The sequence below is a fragment of the Sparus aurata genome, chromosome 13 (assembly GCF_900880675.1).
Source record: "Sparus aurata chromosome 13, fSpaAur1.1, whole genome shotgun sequence".
In the NCBI taxonomy this organism is placed as follows: Eukaryota; Metazoa; Chordata; class Actinopteri; order Spariformes; family Sparidae; genus Sparus; species Sparus aurata.
The window spans coordinates 20,967,434-20,974,797 of NC_044199.1; the positions used below are offsets into that span (position 1 = coordinate 20,967,434).

Below are 7,364 nucleotides of genomic sequence, written 5' to 3' on the forward strand. Positions count from 1 at the left end.
TTAAATGTCCCTTGAAGGGCGATTTGGTTTGCAGCAGACACACACGGCAAGTGTTACTGTACACTAAAGTGCATGGAGAATAAGTAGCCTAATGATAGTGCAAATGCAGAATAGCAGCAATATAGAAATCTATATCTACATTTATTAGACAGTTATGAATAGACACAAATGTCTTTCATTTAATCTAGTCCCCTTTCCCTCTCTCCCTCTGTCTTCTTCAGATACACTTTCCCTCAAACCCTCTTCAGCCTGGGCCAATGTACTTCCTGACTCCACGGAAATGGGGCCTTTTTGGTGTCTCCTGTGAAGGGCTGCAAAAACAGGTGAATTTCCTGATTGATGAAGGCATGTCATCAAGTAAGGGGAGCAATGAAGTCATCAGCTACATGCATCATTTCTTCAGCTACTTCGGAGTTGGAGAAACAGACGTGGATCTTCATTGTGACAACTGCAGTGGGCAAAACAAAAACAACTTCATGAGACAATTGACATCCACTTCCTTATTGCTGGCCACACCAAATGTTCCCCTGACTGTGGCTTTGGACTAATCAAGCAAGCATACATGAAGACCAGAGTCAACACTTTGGCAGACATCGCTGAGGTTAGTTTTCATTTTTCGTGGAACAGTTTTGGGCTTGTGTAAGAAAAGTCAACATAGAGCTTTTAACATGAATGACTTCAGTGCTGTTCTCTGTTCTGCTTCAATGAAAGGTTTAACTTAAGATCTTTTTTTCTTCTTCTGTTATTTTTTTGTCACCAGGTAGTGGAAAACAGCTCTCCTGAGAGTCACCTCAATATCCCACAGCTTGTTGGAAATGCAGATGGCAGAGTCTTAGTCGAGACCTTCAACTGGCAGCAGCATCTGAGTCCCAAGTTCTGAAAGCTCCCACAGATCAAGAGTTATCAGCACTTCAGGTATTTATATTGAAACTTTCACATTGTGTACATATAAAAAATAATTTCATGGACATGATAGTGTTTTATGAGAAAATAGCTAGCCATGTTTAAAGTGCCCTGTTATGTGCTTATTCTGTCACAGCTTTGATGCCAAGAGACCAGGTGTGGTGCTTGCAAGAACTCACTGTGATGCAGAACCTGTCGCATTCCAGCTACTGCGCGATTCAGCGGTTCTGCCCCCTGTTGACAGTCTTCCTGTCCTTGCCCCACCTGGACTGAACATTGACAGGCAGACCTATCTTTATGAAAAAATCAGGCCTTTCTGTGCTGAAGAGGCAAGAGACATCACATGCCCAGCGCCAAGGGTCACAGCACAGAAGAGTACACAGAAGAGTATGCAGAAGAGGATGCGGATGTGATATCACCAAATAATTGGACTCTCCTTCACACCTTCTCCAAAATGTGCTGATCAGCCACAGGAGCTCATTCAGCAACAGACTGATCCATCTACACTGCACTTCTAAATTTCAATTGCAATGTCATTTCACTTATAGAGCACCAAAACAATACACATGTCTCATGGCGCTTTACAGAGTGCTTTTTGTAAAAAAAGCATTTCCATTTCAATAAAGTACCTTCTAATTCTGATCAGTCCACAAAAGTGCTTAAGGAAAATAACACTACATCAACATTAACTACATGACAACTGCTTTTGATAACCATTGTTCAAACCACTACAATACTTTCTGCCCTGCAGGCTAACAGATACCAGATGTCACTGAATGAATGTAGGGGGTAGGGCTTATCTAAATGAGATGCAAATGAGCACCATTGTGTTGACTAGCCAGGGGGTGAGAATTTCCTGCTGTGAGAATTGCAAATGTTCTAGGGCTGTTTTCTCCCTAAAGGCTTTTGAGATGTGCATACATTCAAATGGCCACAACTTCTTCAAATATTATCATTTCCATGTGTTAGACATCATTGGAAAGCTTAGAAACTACACTTTCAGAATTTGTAAATAACTCAAAATGCCGCTCGGGAGACTTGTTGCTGGTTTTCTCATGGCTGGTCACAAAGCATAAAGTTACAGCTGTCTACAGGGTCTTTGGCAACATTCCTCACTCATCTCGATCTACTCTTAATTCTGTATACCTCGCCCTTTTGTGCAAAGCAGTTGACATCAAAAGATTTGGCTATGCTCAAGTGCTTGCCCCTTAGTTAAAGGACATTGCTATCTTGGAGCGTGATGGCGTCTACATCTCTGCTGTAGGACAAAATGTGAAAGGCACTGTGTTTTGCGTGGCTGCAAATAATCTTGGGCACACTCGATTTGTGGATTTGTGGAAAATTTTTGTGGACCATTCATTTGCAGATTTTGTCTTGGTCAGCGATCAGAATTTCAAAGGAAAGAGGTGAGGTCCAGTGCATTTCCTGCTCGTACTAAAGAGGAACATGCCATTCACGTATTGACGGTAAAGGAAAACCCTGCTCTGACATACTGTTATGGTGTAAAAAAGGCTTGCCCATTAACTGAACATCTGAGATACTTCCACTGCGTGACTCGCTACCCACCTGATATATTACACGACATTTTTGAAGGCATTGTTCCCTTGGAGTTGGGTCTGTGCTTTAGTGTTTTCATTTCAAAGAAATATTTCACTTTCAGTGAACTCAATAGTGCCATTGCGAAGTTTCCCTATAAGTGGGCTGACAAAACTTACTGTCCTCAGCCATTGCCTGCAACCTTCTCCTCACAAAAGAAGATTGGAGGAAACGCGGATGAAAATTGGGCCCTCAGACAACTGCTGCCGTTCATTGTTGGACACAGAATACCTTTGAATGATCCAGCCTGGCTTCTGCTTATAAATGTCTTTAAAATACATTGTTGAACTTGTCGTTTGCCCACTCCATAATGAAGGAAGTGTTTCGTATCTAGACTCAAAAATTTCTGAACCACGACACAGATTCCAAGAAGTATTTCCTAATGAACGGTTAATCCCAAAGCACCACTTCTTAGAACATTATCCTACATTGATAAAAGCTTTTGGACCTGTGATTGCTTTCTGGACAATGAGGTTTGAGGCAAAACATAGCCAATTTAAATGAATTGTGTGGCATACTGACAACTTTAAGAACATAATCCTATCTCTGGCTACAAAGCATAAGATTATGATAGCCACCACCTGCATTCCACAACAGTTGTGCCTGCTTTGAGTGTTGTAAGAGTAACATCAGTGCCATTAGATGTCCTGCATGTAGATGTTCAGGAGTCAGTCAGGCATCTATCTCCTGGTCAGTCTCGAGTACAACTGGCTGACATGGATACCTTTCAGGGAACAAGGTACTCAAAATGCATGATCGTGGCCTATGGCTGTACTGCATGTCTTCCTGATTTTGCAGAGACTGATCAAATTGCACTTTTTGGGGAGAGAGTATATTTTATCGTAAAACCACAGCTGTCCTGTTATGATGAACATTATCATGGATTTTATCTGGAGAAGACGGGTCACATACCTCTTGTTGAACAAGAAAGCCTTCATGATGTTTGTCCTCTGTCTGCCTATATTGTTGCAGGAAAGCTCATGGTCAAATTGAAGCGCCATATCTGCCTCCAGTGTTGAGTCTTCGTAGACATGGAACCAATCGTGAGATTCCGGGTCCTCATTGATCACAAAGTCAAGAAACTTACATTCACCATTCAATGCCATACCATCATCCGTGGATGAGTTGGTTGCAGCCATCAAAGAGAATTTTTCCATCACCTTAGATATAAGTCTTCAATACAAAGATGAAGACTTTGATGACTTCTTCACCTAGGGCTGGGCGATATATCGATATAAAAAATATATCGATATATTTTTAAATGTGATATGGAATTAGACCATATATCATATATCGATATGGTTCAAATTTGCGCTGTGATCCTTGCTCCAGCCAAGCTGCTGACCTGGAGCTCTCTGCACTGCTCCCCGCGCCCCCGCCCCTCCTCTTTCATGCACAGAGAGGGGAGGGGCTGGAACAACCCACTCCAGTCCCGAAACAAAGCTCACTGCAAGCTTCCTTTTCCCGCAGTGTGCCTTATGAAAAAAAAAATGTGACAGGTGGTGTGCTATAACTAAAGCGGTGTTATAGGACATACACTGCTTGATAATAAAGGTAATTAATCCCAGGTGATTAATAACACACTCGTAAATGGGGCACCACCTCCATTGTTTAGTTCTTGGAATGATCCGGAGAAAATTATTCCAAACATCTAACTATACAAGTTTGGCTAGAACAGTTTATTCAATTTCAAATCAATTTATTTAGTTTCAAAATCTATATTCTAAGGCCGTCACGATTTCGATTTTAAATCGAAGTCGACCGAAATTAAGTCAAAATCTCAAACTTCGAATTAAAAAAATGGGAACGTCCGGTCGGCTTGCCAAGCGGAAAAAAACACACACGGTAAGTGTTGAAGTGCTGCGAGTCAACCTCCTCTAACTTAGCTAATAGCTAAGCCAGCAGCTATTAGCTACAGCCAGCCAAACGATAGCATGGTGTTACACCATTCCTGTTCGGCTCCCGGACCGTGGTCGGGAAGCACAGGGGAGATGATTTCCTGTGGGGCTGAAGTTTGTGTTTACTGTCGGTGAACCCCCTTTCAAGTGTTAAGCTCGTCGGGAAATAATACCAGGGAGCTTTGCTGTATCTTGAGGAGCCGTCGCCTTTATTCACAGCCAAACTGCAGACTGTATTGTACACTTTACTGCTGTCGCTACTACTGCTACTGCTTTCGCTTTTCCTTCCTCTCCCATTCATTCACTGTCCGCACGTACGTACGCTCCCTCACTCTCGCTTGCCCACTCACACCTTACGCACACACCTCACGCACCGCCCTATTCCTGAAAGGGGCTCTTACAACAATGGAGACCCATCGACAGAACCCCCTCCTCTTTCACTGAAGTCGCAGGTGTGAAAGTATTTTGGATTTCCAGTGAGTTATGTTGACAAAAAAGCCACAGTTTGCAAGCTCTGCAGAAACTAGATGGCAGGTTATTCTGTTTAAGTTTCTAATTGACTGAAGATATAAGTTATTGTTACATTATGTTGTTAATAAATGTTTTAAATTTGACAATGTAGTGTGGTGCATTGCGAACAAAGGTCAGATATTATATATTGCATAAAAGTCAAGTCTAAAAATGGCATAGCAGCCTGTGCTTTAAAAAAATAAATGTAAAAATTCGAGAATCGAATCGAGGATTTGGAGAATCGTGACACCCCTACTATATTCAGTCAAATATTCTGAAGCAGTGATTTCTTTGCACAGATCCGTCGGTTCTCCACATTAAAGGAACTTAGGGCAGGATTTGTGAAAAAATAAACATTCATTATAAGTATTTTAATGCTAATGGGTGATGAAGCGTTCAAAACCAAAAAGAATGAGCCCACACACATATCTCCCCGTTGCCTTGAACAGGCTGTGTGCTGCATAATGTACTGCTATTCGGGGTCCGAATTTCCCGTGCAGCCCTGCGGACGTGACGTTAATTGACGCTGAATGCGCGGCCTTCGACGGCTTGGAGACCGGAAGAAGACAAAAAGAAAAAGGTTTTTTATCAGCAGCAAGTCGTTAGTCTAAAAGAAGTTATGACCAAAGCCGGGCTGGCACGCGAATATACATTGGATATGCCTTCGACTCATGGAGGCAGCTTCAGCTTGAACTGGGACTGAAAACGGATGCCGACATGGCTAATTTCCTTGTAACCAGGTAAGAATACATTACAGGTAATTTTTAGAGCTTGATTTGAAAATCTCATGAGATCACCGAGGACTCGGAGTGAGCTAAAGTGCCAAGTAGCGTCAGCTTCTAACGTAGCGTTAGCGGCTAACGTAGCGCTAGCCGCTAACGTGCAACGTGGCTAGCGGCTAACATGTAACTTAGTCCACTGCTTGTAACATTGAGAAGTTACAGACTGCGCATTTTCCACGGTCCTTCAGTCTGAAACCGAATAGTTAGAAATATGCCCTTTTATATATGGGACCGAAAGCCCAACTTTTATCTGGGAGGTGACGTTAGCAGCTGGCTGTAGCAACAGGCTAACGGTTTGTTTGGGTCTGTGTACTCATATTAGCCGCTAGCTACACACAGCGAGCCGGCTTCCCGGCTGCTTCGTGAGTGTAGGGGATAAGGCTATCAAATCAATTTTATTTATATAGCCCAAAATCACAATGACATTGCCTCAGTGGGCTTTACAATCTGTACAGTGAAATATAACATACACACAGCACCGGCTCCCGTCTCATTCCTGTCCCTGGTAAATACAGTATTTGGAGTGTACAGTAACGGTATTTACAGGCTATGGGTTGGGGGCTATTATGTTGACGAGTTGATGATACTGTTGTGATGTAGCTGAATAAAAGGCAGTTTAGAGCTAACCGTGAAGTGCACAATGTAGACGAGCTCAGGTGGTGCTATATAATAATTGATATTGTGTGTGTCTACCGGTCTGATAAAGTTATTATTATTGTTGTTATTATTATTACGACCTTGCTTGTGAAGCACGTCTGTGTGGTTGAGTCCTTTGGGGTGGGTGGGCTAAAAGAGTGGTCTCAACTCATCACTAGAGCTTTTAGCCTTTTATTTTTCTAATTTTGACTGGTGTTGTACCTTCCACACAAGATTGCTCCAGACATCATACATTATGTTGTAAGTAAAGCAGAAGAAATTGTTTGTAAAAGTGAAACACACAATATTACTGACTGAGACATGTATTTTGATATTATTATTGTTACAGGCAAACATTGCATGGCCATAGTTGTTCTGACCAAAGAGAAAAGACACCAAGGTAGCAAAGTCACAGCCAGCTTGCTGACTGAGACTCTAACTTTTTAAAATATTGCTGTTTTCCAGCTATGAGAAGAAGCAGACTCCTGAAGCTGCTACTCTGGGAAGTAAGGAGATGAGAGCATCAACACCCAGCAAGCGAACAGCTGCTAAACTCTCTCATCGATTATCACCAATTGAACCAGTGTCTGAGGGGTTAGTATGTTTTCACTTTCTAAGTTTTGGTCATTAGGAATTTCAATATTTTCAGAATATAGACAAAACATTGTAAAATGTTATAATATAAAATAATAATTACCAGATTTGATTATGGAGCATTGGTATGTGTTCTAACGCTACTGTTCTCTTCTCTCCATAAAGGCCTCAGCTACATGATCCAGAGACGTGAGCGAGAAAAGAGAGAAGACACGACCGTCTTGTTTACCACACATTTATTTTATTATAAACATGTAAAAAAATACAAAATAAAATGTTGTACATACTGCAAATTTGAAAAATACTGTAAACTTTGAAAATAAATATAAAAATATATAATGTACATAAATAGTTTTTATTTTTGGATGAAAGTGGAATCGTTGGCTAAGAAATGTTGTTTTTTTTAGGTATTGTGGTCACAGGGACACAAAACAGGAGAAAATAT

The 7,364-nt window shown here is 41.5% G+C and overlaps 1 long non-coding RNA gene across 1 annotated transcript; it reads left to right on the forward strand.

The window, feature by feature from the left end:
• The first annotated feature begins 258 nt into the window (after window positions 1-258).
• LOC115594599 (uncharacterized) lies at window positions 259-1,424 on the forward strand. The gene is made up of 3 exons (XR_003986524.1): window positions 259-601; window positions 761-915; window positions 1,040-1,424. It is a non-coding gene; the product is annotated as an uncharacterized LOC115594599 (long non-coding RNA).
• Window positions 1,425-7,364: the final 5,940 nt, after the last annotated feature.